The sequence below is a fragment of the Grammomys surdaster genome, unplaced genomic scaffold (genome assembly GCF_004785775.1).
Source record: "Grammomys surdaster isolate TR1022 unplaced genomic scaffold, NIH_TR_1.0 373, whole genome shotgun sequence".
Classification (NCBI taxonomy): domain Eukaryota; kingdom Metazoa; phylum Chordata; class Mammalia; order Rodentia; family Muridae; genus Grammomys; species Grammomys surdaster.
The window spans coordinates 5,229,761-5,247,899 of NW_021604792.1; the positions used below are offsets into that span (position 1 = coordinate 5,229,761).

At 45.3% G+C, this 18,139-nt stretch overlaps 1 protein-coding gene across 1 annotated transcript in view; it reads left to right on the forward strand.

The window, feature by feature from the left end:
- Positions 1-2,331: 2,331 nt before the first annotated feature.
- Positions 2,332-18,139, forward strand: part of Grin2b (glutamate ionotropic receptor NMDA type subunit 2B) — a 446,438-nt gene continuing 430,630 nt past the window's right edge. Inside the window, exon 1 of the mRNA XM_028781023.1 lies at positions 2,332-2,652. The gene's annotated coding sequence lies outside the window, so the exon portion shown is untranslated. The remainder of the gene's footprint in view (positions 2,653-18,139) is intronic.

The following is an 18,139-nucleotide window of genomic DNA, read 5'->3' on the forward strand; positions in this document are numbered from 1 at the left end:
TCTCTCTCTCTCTCTCTCTCTCTCTCTCTCTCTCTCTCTCTCACACACACACACACACACACACACACCATGCTGTACAATTCAGCCTTTAATTACATTTACCTGTTTCCCTATTGTTTAACCATCAATTTCCTGCACTGAAGACAGACCTTATGCTCCTTGAAGGCAGGAATCCTGTCTTCAAGTTGTGCTCTGCCCCGGAAAGCAGGTACCCAAGAGCAAAGGCTGCTGAGTGGAACCAGGGGAGGGGGTTCAGTGTCAGTCTGCAGCGTGGCCTTTGGGCTGAGTTGCACAGCCCTACGCGGTGGTCCATGGTGGCCACTGTCTCGCTCCCCTCACCCCTAAGACGCCCTACCTCGCTGCTATTCCTTGTTGCTGCCAGGAGGAGGCACCACGGACTTGAGTTAAGCTTTTCCCACCCCCTGGCTACCCCACTTCCCCCAGCTCATGACGTGAGAAGCAGCCTCAACCAAGAGTCTTAGCAGTGGGAGTGAGGGGGTGATGAAGGGGGTTTGGGGGTGGGGAGGGGTGGGGGGTGGAGAGCAAGAGGACGCGCGTGCACACACACCCTGCCTCTTGGGTTTCTCCTCCTGAGCCTGAGTGTGAGAGGTAGGGTGTGTGTGTGTGTTGGGGGGGGGGGTGCGCGCGCGAGCACGCGCTTGAGTGGCAGGTTCCTGGGTGTGAGACCCAAATCAAGACCAGGACCTTTGATGTCCCCGCCCTCCCCGCGTCGCCGGTGATTAATACCCATTTTTCTTACTCTCCCCCTCCTCCCCTGCTCTTCCTCTCCTGCTGCCGAACGCTTGACTTGCCCCCGCCCGCTTCCCCTCCCCCGGCTCCCATCACCACCAACTGGAATCTGGGCTCTCCTGCTTCTCCACCCCCCCTCCCCTTTTTGAGAAAGGAAGGTCCTCCCCCACCCCCTTTCCAGCACCACTTCCTTGGGTTCCTTCACCTCTAGGAAATCTCGGGGCTTGGCTCTATGGAGAAGCGCTTCTCGGGTCAAGCTCCCTCTCCATCCCCGACATCCAGCGGAGCTGACAGCCGAATACATTTCCTTGTGCTCTGCAAAGAGTCGTAGTGAACTTCCCAACCCGGGAGACTGATCCATCTCTCCTGCTTTGCAGGAAAGGAAATCTCTCAAACCCTCGACACCCGCCACCCCTCTCCGGAGACTACCACCGCCGAGGCACTCAGAACCGGTATGTAAATGCTCGCTTTGGAGTCTCTATTTTGAGGGTTTGGGGAAATTAGGCAGATAAAGGCTTGAAGCCTTGGCACTGCTACCCAACCTGGTGTTGGGTATAGCTTTCCAATCCAGTAGCACCGGGCACTTGCTATTTTGGATGGTTTTTAATTTTTTTCTTTTAAACAATAGGATATTTTTGGGGAGGGGGAAGGGGACAGGACTGCCTTTGGTCTTTCGGAGGTGGTTAATCCCTTCTAGGGGAGAGGCTTGGGCAGCGGTGCCCGCGGCGGGAGCCACGCGCTGCGACCCTCCAGTCCAATCCTCGGGCTGCAGGTGCAGCCCGGTGCGCTGCACATCAGCGCGCCGGCGGCGTGAGTGTGCGCGGGGGTGAGTGTGAGTGCGCGCGGGGGCGCGTGCGCGTCGGGGGCGTGTGTACGCGCGTGTCAGTGTGCCCCATCCAAGAAATGCCCAGTGTGCGACCGGTGCACAATCAGAACCCATTGAGCACGAGCCCGGGGTGGGAGGAGGCTGGGCTGCTGGAGGAGATGAGGAGAGCGAGCCAGACGTGTCAGCAGCATTGCAGATGGGGCTGGGGGCCGCACTCGCTGGCGAGTTAAGTGGGAATGGTGTGCGTGTGCGCGCGCGCGCGCGTGTGTGAGTGTGAACTGCTGTGTGGAGCCTCCTCTCCCTGCCTTCCTCCTTGCTTCCCATTTCCCTCGTCCCTCTCTTCCATTCAGGTTGGCTTTTCTCACCTTTCATCCATGCCCGTCCCAGGAATGGCATAGGCAGACCTTTTCTGAATTATTTATAGATTGGTGCCAGCTGTTTTCAATTCCTCTCGTGTGTACTCTGTGGGAAACGCAGGGTTTCCTCCCCCTTTTCTTATAACGACTTGATATATAGATTTTTTTTTTCCGGCATGCATTTTGCTAACCCTCTGGGGGACACTCGAATCAAACCCTGACCTCCTCTTTTTTCCCCCTTAGGAAGGGGACGCTTTGGGAATGACCATGCTCCACGGAGGGACAGATCCGGCCCCCATCTTCTCTACACAGAGACTCCTCTACTAAAGCTCCAAAAAATTAAAAAGAAAAAAAAAAGAAAAAAAAAAGAAAAAAGAAAAAGGAATCCAACCCGTAATTGCCGAAGACTCCTTAATTCTGTATACTCGGGCTACTAACCTCACATGCACATGGAATAACGACTCTGGATTCTGCATTGTGAGCCGCTCTCCACACCCTGAGATCCCCTTTTACATTACATTTTTTTCCTTTGAATTTGCATCTCTTCAAGACACAAGATTAAAACCAAATTTACACTACACTGGATTTTAAATTTTCTTCCGTTCCTTTATCCTCCGTCTTTCTTATGTGGATATGCAAGCAAGAAGAGGACCCCGGATATTCCCAACATGCTCTCTCCCTTAATCTGTCCGCCTAGAGGTTTGGCTTCTACAAACCAAGGTAGGGCACATTCTGTTTTATTCTTTTTCCTCACCTGGGTTAGGGATTTCTTGTTTTTAATCTGTCTTTTTCCAATACCTCAGATGATATTTTTTTCTGGAAGAAAAAAAAAACCCATGATTTCAAAATAATGCTGTTTGGGGGGAAAGGCTTCTGTGACAAAGAAGGGGACTTCCAGGTCGTTTCTCATGCTTCTGCCATCTAACAGGTTTTGTTTTTCGGGCAAGGCGGTGTGGGTGGTTGTATGCAGGCACAGGAGAGGTTGGAGGTGGAAGGGGTGTATGTCTATATGCAGACACAGGCAGCCAGGGGACCTGTATGCTTCTCTTACTTAAACTGGATTTTATTCACACAGAGCTAATGTTAGATTTTGATGGGCATCTAGATATTTTTTTTTTCTCCAAGCTGAGACTTGTTCCTTGCCATCTTCCCCTCTGTTTCCCTATCTTTCCTTTCTAGGTATCCTTTCTATGCTCTGTGAAAATAAATAAATAAATAAATAAATAAATAAATAAATAAATAAATCCTGCTCGGAATTATCGTGGCTATTGCCCTGAAGCCCACCTGGTGTCTCAAGAAAGGGTTGAAACTGGGCCCTTAGATCCCAGGAGGCCTATCGCAGAGGTGCAGGTGTAGGTAGGGACTGGCTGGTCTCAGAACACCTGGATGCTGCAGCCTGAAGTCTCCAACCTTAAGCTTGAAAAGAAGGGATTCTGTCAATATTCTGCTTTTCATTTGTATCTTTTCCCCGTGTGCTATTATTTTTGAGCTGCAAATTTCTCCTTCTGTCCACACATCTATTTATACCCGCACATCCTCCAAGCAAACTGTTACTTCCACACTCTTGCAAAATGGCTATCTTGCAGACTTCTAAAGCGCCGTGCATGTGGAAGGGGTGCAGAATTCGACATGTGAGCCTTTGTGTTAAACAAAGGAATGTACTGCTCGCATGTGTTCCTCTTGTACCCTCAAAAATACAGTTTATATTTTCACTTCTTTCATCCTCACATCCATTTCAATAACATTTGAAATTGTTATATATGTGAAGAAATATATACATCAAACCTATATAATATATATAAACATAAAAGCTATGTAAAATGTGCCCAGTTATCTTGGACAGCATTTGAAAAGAGAAATAGCAACAGGAATGGAAAAGACTTAGCTAACAGTTCTTCTGCTAGCCACTTGGGCAAGCCAAGACAACTCCTGAGAAAAATCATAGCATCTCTGGCTTGAGGGCCAAGACGGGGACCCAGGTGCTCATCTCCTTTCTACACTGTCTATACACCCTCCAAACTCCAAAGATATTCTCGTGCAGGAATGAGGGTGGAAAAGGGTCTTCCAAAATATGTAGGAGAGCCATGAGTAGTCAATAGTCCTTCCCCAAACACCCCCTCCCCCTCCACCCAAGTCATTAAAAAAAATCATCCTTAGGAGCAACCTAAAAACACTAAAGTGTTGTAGGGGAGGTGGTAGAAGGTCCTTGCCAGTCACTCAAAATGACAGTGGGCGATAGCTCTTTATTGTTCAGTAAGGATGGATGTGGATGCCATCCAAATTTACTGCTCCCCTCCCCTAGGCCTCATACTTTGAGCTCTCCTTGCTGAAGCATTAATCTGTAACCATGGTGTAGTGAGAGTGAGGCTGGGATCCCAATTTGAATCATGTTCTCACCACGTCTGGAAAATAGCTAAGGTTATCTGGTGTGTGCTCACCTTCGAGCTACCTGAGCTGGCTCCCTGACTTCTTCTCCTCCTTCAAGTAGGAGGATGAACTCTTCGTTTCATTTCAAAATAGAATAGAGGAAAGAGGCGAGGACGCCAGCTCAATGTGCGGAGAGTTCATATGCACTGGTGGCCAAGGGGAGGTGGGTATCCACAGGGCACGTGGCTTCTTTTGCATCACAGTTGCCTGTGGTAGTGCTCTGCAACTGAGTAGGGCCTTGGTGATAAAAAATTGATGTTCTTTGGTGATAAAATCAATAGGGAGGCTTTGCTCAGGGTCTCAAGCATCTCCTTGAGCATGCATGCCAGTAAGATTCACTCAAGTTCTAAGCTGTCATTGGTTGGTCCAAGGACTGGGCGAAGGAGAAGAGGTTAAATAGTAGAGTACCAGGGAAGAGAAGGGAAAGGGACTGAGAAAGCTAGAAAGAAAAGAGAGGTGATCCAGTTGGAAAAGACTTGTCAAGTATCAGGGAAGCACAGCCACAGGTGGCCCTCAGCTTTTTGGTATTCCAAGCTATTTTTGGAGACTCTGACATGGAAGCTGTTGTGACCTGTTGTCGTGAGCAGTGCCCACAATGCCTGACTCGGTGGCATTCTGGGCCTTCCTGGGTGCGTTGTTGCGGCTCTCTTCGCTTTTTCATCACTGATTGGGTCCTCCTTCATCTCTTTGCTTTTTGCCCTCACCCTGGTGGCGAGGGCAACATGGGAAGTGGTGGGGCTGGCAGTGGGAAGAAGAACAAACTCAACAGCAATGAAAGAGACTCTGTGGTCTGTCATTAAGGAAAAATGAATGGGAAATATGACTTCCCAGGAGAGCTAGAGATGTAGCATTAAGGGGGAGCCACCACATGTGACTCGATTCCTATGCTCCAGGTATGCTGGTGCAGGGGACCAGCTATGCTGGACCTGGGGAATGGGTGACACGCCAGGTGCTGGTGTGCAGAGTCAGAAGCAGAGTATGCCAGAGAATTGTCTAATTCGTCGTCTCTCTTGTTGGTTCCAATTCTAGGAAGCCTGCCCACCTGCAGGTTCTTGTTCTGCTACTGATGGTGTGTGATCTTTGTCAGGGGTGGACGTAGGCAGAGAATACAAGTGAGGAGAACAGCAGTAAGGAGAGGATGGAGAGAGAGAGAAGTCCTTTCAGCACTACTTTGCATCCCAGGCTGGTTTTTTTAGATTGGTTAAGAAGAGTGACTTCTTCTGGAGGGAGGGTGAACAGCAAAGGGTCTTGTCACTGCGCTTCTGTCTCCAAAGAGATGGCTTTAGAACTCAGCCATTTTTCTCAGACCTTCAACTCCACCTAGGCTTGCATGGGGAGAAGCAATGGCTACTTTTGAGAGAGACACAGGGACAAGAGTTGGCTGGTGTAGTGAGTGACTAGTGTTTAGTGGGGGAGAATCAGGACCGAGTGGATCCAGGGGGCACATCGTAATCTTTGAAGTGTGGTTTTCATCTCCTTTATGGCTGTGGTAAACACAAGGGCAAGCTTTCTTCTTCAAGAGTCAAATGAAGGTAACGTCTTCACCAGTATTGACCAACTACTGCAAACATTTAGTTAATGCTTGGAGACTATGAAACCAGAAGGAAGCAGGGGGAAAGGAAGTTGGATATGAAGAAACCATGACCTCAAATCAACATTTAGAGCCATAGAGGAGAAAGAATCCAGGGATGACCTGACCACTGTGTAGATTGGAAGCAGCTGTTATAAACGATGGGCTTGTTTCGTGAACAGTGATGATAGCAAATGACCTCATCTCTGGTATCTTGATGGGGGTCAAGAGTAAGAGCTTTCAAAGTTAAGATTGGCTTCTTTCTCATTGCCATTTCACACTCCTTAAGAATCCTAGATATTACTTCCTTTTAGTGAACCCTATTTTTAGTCTCCATGACCCTGTACACGATTGGGTACTATTGCATTGTTCCTATGTAAACAAATACAGGTCAAAAGAGTTGCTAGTGTGATGAATTGTTTACATTTATTAAAGTGCCTCTCTTCTTTGTAACCAAAGAAGAAACCTCCAGGGAGACATTAGTGGTTGAATTGGTATTGTCTTCCAGGAGGCTGAAGATGGGAAGAACTGAGCACAGTCAGTAGAGGGAGCACATAGAACTCAGAGGAGGTAGGTTTCTGATTTCTGAGGTCTAGATGCAGTAGCAATGTTAACTGTCTGTGACTATTACCCTGATCCACTGGGTGGGTCAACTTCTCAGGATTTATAGACCAGAGAGGTGTGCTCAGGGCCTTCCTTGCTTTGCTTGGTGTTCCGGTACCTTATTTCTATCTTGTCATTCTCTAGCCCTGTCAGCTGAGGTTGGCAGGGAAGAACTCAATGATTTTGTTGTCCCCTGGTAACAGTCCTTCCTCATCGCTCCCAGCAAGTGTGGTTGTTTGACTTGTCTCTGTTTTACTAGCATGTATTTGAGGTTCTAAGACCCTCTTTGCTTTCTCTTATTTACGTGTCCTCTTTCCTTCTCTCAGAAGCTCATGAGTTCCTCAAGGGCAGGGAGAGATGTGTATTCATCTTGGAATCATTTGTACTCAGCGCAGAGACAGGCATCTGATAGATACCGGGGAAAACACTGGGAGAATGAGCGGGGACAGGATGCACAATGTTTATCAGTCAGTGGTGCTATTTGTTATTTGTTTGATGGTTTAGAATGAGGTATCGGTATGCAGGGAGATGTAATCAAGAACTTGAAGCTTAGTGGGCATCTACTCTGTCTCACTTTATAGATGAAGAAGCTGAGATGTGGGGAAGTGATTGTCCCAAGGTTACGTAGCTCCTTAGTGCTAATGCTTGCTGTCCACCATCGATGACATCGAGAGCTGGTGACCGTCTGTGCACTTTGGATATCTACATCATTACTTCCCAAACTTTATTGCATACAGAAGTCACAAGGGGTGCTATTAAAATGCACATGCTGATTTGATAGGTCTGCAGTGAGACCTGATAAGAGTTTATCATGTCAGAGTTCTTGTATGACAGGGCTCAGATTCACACCCTCTCTGCATCTGAGCGCCATCATAATTTATACCGAATCTCTTAATTCAACTTTGTGGCGTCTACAACATCCTTGCTTTGATTATTTTTTTTAATCAGAAAAAAAACTATATGTTTATCTGTTTATTCTACTCTTTTGTTTATAATTCTTCTACTCAAGTACACCTTTTTTGTCTCCTCTATATCTTCTTATTCTGAGCTTTCTTATCATGAATTGTTTTCTTCTCATTTTCTTCTGCCTCTTAGTTTCTTATTAACACCCATTTGTCTTTTCTCATGTACACAGCTATTACCTTATTTAATTTATCTTTATGCTTTTTGCTCTGTTCAATTATTCAATAAATACTTGATAAAAAAGCAATATTAATCAAGCTATAAAGAAGAATTGGCTCTGAATATTCTAGTAGCAGATAAATTATATCCTGGAGGTCTTCAAGGACACAGGGTGAGGAAAGCTTCACTTGTTTAAGACCTTTAAAGGCAAGAAGGTGGAGGGAGAGGTGTGGAGGGATTCCTGGAAGGGGTTGGTGGTTGAATTCTTTCTTGAACAAACAGGAGTTTTGGAGGAAGGAGAGAAAAGTCATTCCAAGAGGATGCATCAGGGTAGCCAGGCCTCTGTAGACACCCATCCTCCTTGTCTTGCATCCCTGAGGACCAGCACAGGATCTCTAGTTACGAGACTCTGATCACAAAGGACCAGGGTAGAGTGAGGACTGAGGCTCTCTAATTTCTGCTTTGGCGAGTCTACAGTTAATGAATTCTCACCCAGTTTGTTAGACTTGCCTCTAGAATGAGCAAATGATGTAGTTTTCATTTTAGACCACTGGATTGCAACTAACTTTATTGATGGCCATTACAAAGAAAAGGACAGCTGTTAGCTGATTTGTGTCCAAGGAGAGAGCTGGATCCCAGCCCAGGCCAGGCTACTTGGAATGAAGGACCAGCCGGGCCCCATGTGTTTCTCAAGTAGTGAGGTAGAGCACCACACAGATTCATCCACTGGCAGCTTTCTGCAGTAGCACAGAGGGGCGAGGAGAACAGAGGTGCCCATTATTCTCGGGCACTCCATGACGCATTTTAGTTGCCTTATTGGAGTGGCCTGATATTGTAGACATTTTTACTTTGAGGGATGGCTGATGTAGGGATGATGGGAGACATCTTGGTCATCTTTTGTTTAAGGTATAACATGGGTGCTTAAGGGAAGATGAATATGGGTGGATTGTTCGCTTAGTTATATTTCACCTACTTCCAGTCCCCATTCTTCTACCTCTCTTTCTCTCACTAACTCTCTGTATGTGGTGAAGTAGTATATTAATTTCATTAGGAAAAGCTTATTATTAAGCTTGATCTGAAGGTTTTTTTTTTTAGTTTTTATTTTTGCAATATTTGGGATTCAACCTAGGACTTTGTGTATGCTAGTAAAGCATACAGCACTTTAGCACCAAGGTACAATGTCCTATCTCTCTCAACCATTTAAAACACTTTTTTTTTTTGAGACCAAGTACTCAGGGTGGTCTTGAATTTGTTCTGTAGTCTACAGTGGCTTTGGACTCATGATCTTTCCCCGTTAACTTCCCAAGTGGCTGGGATCTTAGGCAGGTGCCACCAGGACTAGATTTCATCCTGGAGACACCTTAAAGGTCCATTTCATATAAAGAGTACTGTGGGAATGAAGATACGGGGTGAATAAATGTCTCCACTTAAAGGTCATGCGTTCTAAGGTGACTGGAGGGGCAGAGAATAGAAACAGAGCAATAAGGCTGTTATTTCTCTGGTTGGTTGGGTATGAGGTCGAGCAGAGGCTAGCCTGGACCCATGGAATAGCAGATCTGGAAGAAGAGAGAAGTGATGCCTTGTCCTTCCTTGGGGATGGATGCTTAAGAGAAAGGAAACCTCCAAAGCACAGAGTGGCAAGGCCAGTGTGTGTCTCCACACACTCCTCTACTCTGGTCTCCCCCTCCAACCCCCGTTCACATTCTACTCTGAGTAGTCTCTGACCACTGGGCCACTAGGACTGCAAATTCATAATTCTGTTTTTTTCAATGCCAAGTTTCAAGTTCTCATTCCTCTTTTGTAGATCTTCTCAGCACTTTAACTGGTTGGATTATCTTAGGAAGTGAGGAGATTTTTTTTTTTTTTTGAGTCATGGGATATAATGAAATGCTGTTGTTTAAAAGCATTGTATTATTAACAAAATGGGGAGAAACGAGTCCTAAGGTTTACATGGCATCTTTAATCCTTCCTCCCATAGCTCCCTTGCCTCTGTGAAAGTGACCAGGTTTTCTGAAGTAAGGCTCCCCCTTTATTATGCCATGATCTGCTCACACACGTTACAGCAACTGGGTTAGAGATCAGAATACACACACACACACACACACACACACACACACACACTATTCCTCCACCAACACCTAACATACTGCATGTGCACTTACCTACTCTGAACAGTGTTGCGAATCACCAAATGCATCAAATGTGGAATACATTAAAGGGTTATACAATTTAGATCCAGTGGAGCCTTGGTTTATGCGTGTCTGTGTGTCTGTGTATGTGTGTATGCCTGTGATTGTGTGTCTGTGTGTGCATATCTGTGTATGTGTCATTGTGTGTGTCTGTGTGTCTATGTGTGTGTATGTGTTTATGTGTGTGTGTATGTGTCTGTTTGTGTATGTGTGTGTGTGTCTGTGTTTGTGTGTGTCTGTGTGTTTGTCTGTTGGAGCCAGAGATAGACAACACACACAATGCTGACATCTTCTTCCCACACCACCAATTACTATTTTGAAGCCATCAAAGTAGTCTCAAGGTTAGCAACCTGGGGGGAAAGCTGTGGGTCTGAGCATTGAATCTTAAATTTGTGGTTCACTTGGCAAGGGTGTGCCTTGAGGTGGCCAGTGATGGGCGCTCACTGTGGCACACATCTTCAGAGCCCAGGGCTCCCTTTGTAAGTCAGGAATCTTTGTAGGGTTCAATCTCATTATCTGGCAGATGATGGGGGACATAGTCTTGGGGGAAAAACTTACATTTGTGTCTGTGGTGCTCCTTGTTTCCTGGCTGTGTGTAAAATGTCAGCTCTGGGGTCTCGGTCTTCTCATCCAGGACAGAGGCGTTGTGTTATACCTTTCCTTAGCCTCTGGTAGCCTTTGCTCTGCAGCAGAGCTGAAAGAAAACAAGTTTTCAAAGCTAAACAACTGAAAAAGAATCTTGCTCATTGTGTCATCACCATGCGACCCTAAACCATTCAATCAAAACTCCCAGGAAGGGGCTGGGAAGATGGCTCAGCCAGGCAAATGTGAGAGCTGAGTTCAAGCCCCAGAACTCAAGTAAAGAAAACTGAAGTTGGATTTAGCATGTAATCCCAGCCCTGGAGAAATGCAGACCCACAGAGCCCTGAGGCTCACTCCCAGCCTGCCTAGCTTACCAGGTCAAGACCATTTAAACACCCTACCTTGAAGAACAGGATGAACTGTATATGTAAAATAATATCTGGAGGTGTCCTTTCACTTCTGTAAGTGCCTAGAGTATGTATACACCCACACATAACAGGAACACACACACATAGAGACACACTCAGCAACACACACACATATACACACACAAAATACACAGATACACACATACAACCTCAGGAAGAATTCAAACAGTGGCCATTTTTAAAAGTCCCTCAGGGGAGTCTAATGTGTTATCATTTTTTATGTTATTTTATTTCACTTTATATGAAGTCTCACTATGTAGCCCAGGATGATCACAAACTCATTGTCTAGCCCACATTGGCCTCAAACTTCTTATACACCTGCCTCCTAAGTGCTGAATTAAAGGTATGTACTTTTATTAGGCTATGTGTGGCCATATTTGAGACTCTTCCATTAGCTAATTGACAAGGTACATTTTAGCCCTGATCATGACACAGTCTAGCAATTGGATTGTACAGGAAGACCCTGTTGTGAGCCAGGGATGTGAGAGGATTCCGTGCACGAAGTGTGCACAGAATGTGAGACCTTGGTTGAACTAAACACACCACTGACTCCATGCCTGAGCTCTCCCAACACTGACACGGGCCTGGTGTTTTAAGTTAGGAAACACGGGATGGATACTTTCCCTGACACCCCAGGACAGGTGTGGCTGTGAAGTAGGGCGAGCAGCCTCTGCTTCTGCCAGCATGCTCTGTTCCACTTAGTTGGTATTGAGGGTGTCCCATTTCTTGTTTCAGAGAGAGCGAGCCCCATTTCACTCCTTTGTACACTGTAAATGCAGGAAAACTATTAATAAATGGGGCTGGATAAGCAGCCCCTGATTGACTGGCGAGGGCCCTGAATGGTGCAATTATCCCAGAGCAGTTGGAATTCACTAGGCCCTGTTGCCCTCCCTCTCTGTGCCTGGAGCGGAATATTAAAGGCATGGAGGGGAAGCAGAGGGTAGGAGGCATTAAGACGTTGCTCTTCGTGACTGTAACTTTAGTCACCGATTATTAGGTTGGCTGGGCTAATAGTTTTCTCGCATCCTTCCTTCTCAGCTTCCTCCCTTCCCCGTTTTAAAATAAATGTGAACCTAAATGTACAATGGCAAGAACAGAATCCAGATTTATGGGTCTGTTTTCTTTTCAAAGACAAACCATTGTTCTCTTTTGGACATCTGCTAATAGCCGCTGGGGATGAGGGAGGGATGGCTGGGTTGCTAGTGGTGTTCGGTGGGCACTAAATATTTAGGGGAGAAACAGCCAAAGGTCTGAATTTCAGAATTCCTGCTGGGTGGCCTTGAGTGTGCAGAACATCCTGAACTCGAGGACATTGTAGCACTAGCCCTGGGAATGGCTCCCATGTGGCTCAGGCCTCCCTCCCGTGAGTTCTGTGGGGGCCAAAGTGGATGGCTCAGACCTCAGGGTTGTTTCTGACTTTCTGGGCAATAGAGAAAATGTCAGTCCTTTGTAGATTCTGTTCCAGTCTAGATCCTGGCTTTTCCTGAGATAGGGTTCAGAAAAATTCTACCCTGGCCAAATCCAGATCCTCTGGCTTGTGTGGACCTTTTGGGTATTTAAAGAAAGGAACACTCTGAGCTGATATGGAAAAGTGAAATTAACTTTTTTTTTTTGTGGCTTTGTCATCCCCGCCCCTTAGGATGACAGGGGATTCATGTTTGGTGTCACTGCGTGTCCTTGGTACTCAGGACAGGGATATCAGTCCATGGCCAGCAGTTGGAAAATGTTGGCAAAGATGGCAATGGAACAATGTGATTGATGAAGAAGGCGCCATGCCGACACCTGTTATGTCTCTGCTTCTTGTTAGCTAAGCACATCTAAGCACATCTAGCTGCCTTGGGTAGGATTGGTTGAGTCTGAGAGCACAAAATCATGCTTAGATACAGCTAAGGCTTCCGGGAATGAAGATGCACCCCACTCCAGCACCCTGCTTCCCTGGGGTGTAGTCCTCATGCATGTAATGGACATGACAACTCTCTTTAACCATGTTCTTTAGATCCTTCCTCCAGGTTTACCACACAGGGAGTCTCCACCATGAAACCTTGCTTGGTTTCCCTCTGTGGAAATAAGCTCTGTTACGTTGCTTGTCCCCAGAGTGCTTTTCTGCTTGTCACACTCTTCTTATGAGGAGTTCTTTGGGCACAAACCTCTTCAGGGGTTTCTAATCCTGTCTGTCCCATGACACTGTCCGTTTTTTCCAACCCTGGGCTTTCTGAGATTGCTGTCATTCAGGTCTCCAACCTCTGTTTTTATCCTGTACCTGCATCCAAGTAGTCTGTGATTTCAGGATGAAGGTTGCCACCTAGATTCACAAATGTTCTCTCGGTGGCCATAGCAAGGAATAGATATCAGTGATGAAGCTTGCATTGATGCAACTGGGAGAGACAGTAGATCACAGGACGGAGAAGGTTCTGGAAAAAGGTAGCCAGAAATGCTAGGGTGTTTTGATCTACCAGGAATGGTAGATTTAAAAATGCTGAGAATTATAGCTGTCTGCCCAAATATGACAGTCACACGAAAGACCTTTCCTTGTTGTCTCTTGAGACAGATTCTTGTGGAGATGGGGGGGCTTGAGTTGCCTGGAAAGACTCATGGTGTGCCAGTGATGTAATGAGTTATGTTGACCCGGGTTATCTCATTTAATCCTCTCTCTAAGGCCGATGTTATTATTTCTGTTTCTTAGACTAACAGGGTGGGGATTAGAGAGCTGGAGGACACACAACTGTAAGCTGCAGCCAGATTCCCAAATTACGTCTTCTGAGTGTGACTAACCCTTGGCACTTTAAATTACAGGGAGCTTCTGCTGTGTAGTAAAAGATACAGGATTGCGTGGACTCATTAACGTAACAGACTGTGTGTCTATGATTGCTTGTGTGTATGTGTGCGTGTGTGTGTTTGTATGTGTGCATGTGTGTGTGTGATATGTGTGTATGTTCATGTGTGTGTACACATGCCCATAAAGGTCAGATTATCGTAGTTGTTCTTCATCTTATTTTTACCTCGGGTGGGGGAGGGAGTCTCACTAATCTATAGTTCACTGACTCAGCTGGACTGGCTACCTAGCAAGCTCCGGGAACCTCTTGTCTCTTCCCTCACTACCAGTGTGATTACAGGTTTTCTGTGGGTTGTAGGGATTTGAACTCAGGTCTTTGTGCCTGGGAGACAAACACACTGCTGAGCCATCTCCCCAGCCTCTAATGTGATAGACGTTGACACTCCAGCTGAAGCAACTTTCTTTTAGAATGTTTCTCTTTGGGCTTTGCTCTTGACAAAAGGCAAGGTTGTTCTAAAGAGGAAACAAGAATTCCTATAAAACAGACAATTCCTGGATCATAATTTAATTTGATAAGGATGAAAGGTAAGAAATTCATGATGCTAGTCAGTGCCTTCCTATTTCATATAGAGACAGGGGAGGGGAGGATTTTTCTTAGTCTCCTTCTGTTCTGTAAATTTACTACATTCTGTACTTGAAGACTCTGGTTTCTCTAGGATGGAGTAGTCGGTCCTTCTCCCTGCTCCCTGTACAGATGTGTTAAAGATCATCCAGTTTCCTGTATCTCTTTTACTCTAAAGCCTATGTTAAATTTTTACTTTGAGTGGAGAAGGACAGCGAGGAGAATCACTCCATGTTGGGTTCTGCCACAAGTGTAAATAGTATTATTGAGACCAGGTCCCACTGGGTCCCACTAAGCTGGCTGTGTGATTCTGACAAGCTTTGCAACTTCACGGAACTTCATTCTGTGTCCACAAAATGATATCTTTAGGGCACGAAACTGTATTGCACATCAAATGAGAAAAATGTAAAAAATCCTCTCAAACTGTAGGCTCAATATCCATACATGCGGTATCATTATTAAGAACCCTGTCCCGCTCTGGGCTTTTGATACATTCTGGGGCCTTCCATGTATTACATCTACTCCCAGGGGACAAGAGAATATAACACATTTAATGGGGAAGACAGACAACAGTGGCAGAGTAACTGACATTCTGAACACAGAGCAACAACACCCAGGCATTGTGACCGGAGCCGAAAGTCTTTATCTCCTGGCTGGTGTCTCCTTCTCAGGTTCTCTTTTACAGTATTTATCTAGAAAACTAGATGAATGCTTGTCAGACAGGAGAGCAAGACCAATCTTTCAGGCTTTATGTATGGAACTATTTTTTCCAGGCTTATCTTTCATCTTTACATGACTCAGGAAGGGCAGGGATGGAAATGGTGACGGAAGCCAAGAAGGATATTCTCAAAGATAGTCTTGCCCTGTAGGCTTGTCAGTCTGTGTACAGTGTCCTTCCCTCTCCCCTGTGCCTTATGCCCAATCCGTCTTTATGATCTTCCTTCAGGACCCTCTGCTCCAGCTCTTCCTGTCTCCCCACAAGCTGAATCACCAAGCCCTTTGTGTATCTGTATCCCATGCCTGTCAATTTCTGAAGGGTAGGAATGGCATCCAGCCTGTGTCCCTGTCTGTGCCCAATTCAGTGCTGGCACTGTGCACATTGACCGATGTTTCTGCCATGTTGTGGGGACTTCAGGAGTCACCTAATGTAGCCCTTCTAAGCACTATTGGAGGGATGTGAAATGAGTGTATCTTACAGATACACAGTCACAGAGAAGTTCAAAGCCTGCTTAGCATGAGTTTCAGAGCCAGGCTTGGGGTCCAGAAGTCAGGCCAGAGCCACCCTCTTAAGCTCTTTTCTCTATAGCTTTGTAATAAATGTTTATGGGTGAACTGTAATCACAAACTTAGGAGGGACATCATGTGTGCTAAGCTCTATATAATGAGGACAGTGGACAGAGAAAGGAGATGCACTGTGGGCTTTAACAGACGATTATGATCAGGATTTGTTTGAGTGTTTGTGGACTTTATGCTCCCCTTATGCTCATCAGCCAGAGAACACATCCAGGACAGTCATCTAGAAATGCAACGGATGCAGTTGTCACGGAGATGAACAGAGGGTGAACGTCACTCGTGCTGCCCAGATCCTTGCTGTCCCCTAGACTGCTGACATTCATAGCTACCATCTCCACCATCCTTTCTTATTGAACATTCAGAAAGCAGAGGATGAGAGCAAGGCCTGAGGATGCAGACTGCCAAACAGCCAAGGATGGTATCCTCACTTCTCTGTAGTATGCGATTATTTGTCTATTGTTTTGGCTAACCAACGGTTTTTCTTATTTCACTTTGAGCAGGCCTTGTTGAGAGTGAGTTTACCAAGAGTCCTAGTTACCATGGGCACCCTGTTCCTCATCTGGTATCTACTCTAATCAGAGCCAGTTTGGGTGCTAGAGAAGTGATGTTGAATGTCTTACAGATGGAGACTGTAGTTGCTACTAGATCCCTCTGGCTTCCGGGTCTAATCTAGTGTTGACTTTTCTGAGAGTTTCACCAAATTATCCCTGGAAAAATAAAATATGACAATAAGGTGACATTTTAAAAATAGTTGTTACAATTATTATTTTGGAGGACACTTTCTTAGTACAGAAAAATGCAGAAGATAGTTTCAAATAGGAGCTCATTAATTTAGATTTAAAGGTTGAAGTAAACCTTGGGAAAATTAACTATGAACCGATCGAGTGTCAAATAAAATGAATAACTGTAAAGAAGGCTGAAAACAAAGTACCAGAAAGGAAAGTTTTTCTAAGAACGATATTAACAGAAGACAGCACACACTGGCTAAGGCAGTAGCCCCCACTTCTGTCTTTCTGTAAGCTGCTTGTACAGGCTTCCTTGTGGATTTCTTTCTCTGCACATTGCTTTAATTTATAAAGAATCTTCGACATTAACTACCATTCCCATTTTCCTGATGAGGAAACCAAAGTATGAGATCATGTTATGAGAGCTTTGTAGCTAAGGAGGAGGGCCGGAATTCATTCTTAGCATTTCTGAATCTCAGTCCTAGGCTCCCTCTGCTCTGACCAACCCTGGTGTTAGTTTACGAAAGTGCTTCACAACCTAGACTAGCATGCTTGGTGAGGTCCATCTCAGGTGAACAAAGAATTTACTGTCAAAAGAAAAGCAATATCCGAGAGTGGGTGGAAATAGTCAGAAGTGGTAAAGGCCACGAAACCTACAAAGATAAGGTTAACTTAACATTGCATGTAAAAGGTACAAGGGTGGGGCTTGTGAATAGCTCAGCAGATAAAGGTTCTTGCTGCCAAACCTGATGATCAGAGTTCAAAGCTCAGGACCCACATGGTGGAAGCAGAGAATTGAGGCCAGTAGGTAGCCCTCTGACCTCCATGTGCAGGCATGCCTGAGCCCCTCCATTCAGCACAAATCAACAGAAAGTCTAAAAATGTAAATGAAAATTGAAAACACATAAAGGGCTAGGAACTAGATAATTATTATTTTACCGCTTTATCTTTTTCCTTATTCTAGCACAATTCCTACAATACAGGATTCTTATTTTCATATTCAGAAATGATGATTAGAATATTCTATGTTAACAATTAAATAAAGGCAAACTAGTAAATCCCGTCTCCACAGAACCAAAGCAGGAAATCTATTGTTGTTAATTTCTTAGAAATATTTTACTGAGGGTTGGTGAGATGGCTCTGAGGGTAAAGGCACTTGCTACTAAGCCTGGTGTGTTGAGTTCAATCTTTAGGATGTATAAGGCAGAAGGAAAGAACTAACAACATACAGGTTGTCTTCTGACAAGTTAAATGAATAAAATTTAACAAAAATTAAAAAGCGATATGACTGAGAACTATTTGCAGATACACAGTGATACCATAGTGTGTGTGTGTGTGTGTGCATCTATAAATTTGAATTTTACTGTGTGCGAGCTAGGGAACAAAAAATGATTTACTATTAGAGAGAATTTTAAAACATTCATTACTGAGAAAATAATAAACAGCCTCAGGTCTTAATGATAGATGCTAACATATCTTAAGAAAGAAATGGTCATGGCTGGGCCAAAGGAAATCAATGGAGAATATTGCATAAGACAGAGGAACTACATCCAAAGGCTAGCTTGGCTTGCCGTCCGTCTTTCTAAAAGGAGTGGTGGTTAGAAACTCCAGGATCATTAGCATAAACGGCTGGTTGAGAATCTATGGAGCCAGCTGTCAGTTACCAACACCTTGAAGAGTCGAAGACATCATGGCCATCTAAATGACTTTCTAAAAGACAGATCCTGATAGACCCATGGCTCTGTACGGAGGACAGGCCTGGCAGACTTCAGGAAGCTCATCTATGCAGTTAAGGGGAAATAAGTGCAGTTAGGTCCAGCTTCCCCAGCTGACTCTTATACACGGGCAATGGCAGGGGAGTAATGCTTGTGAC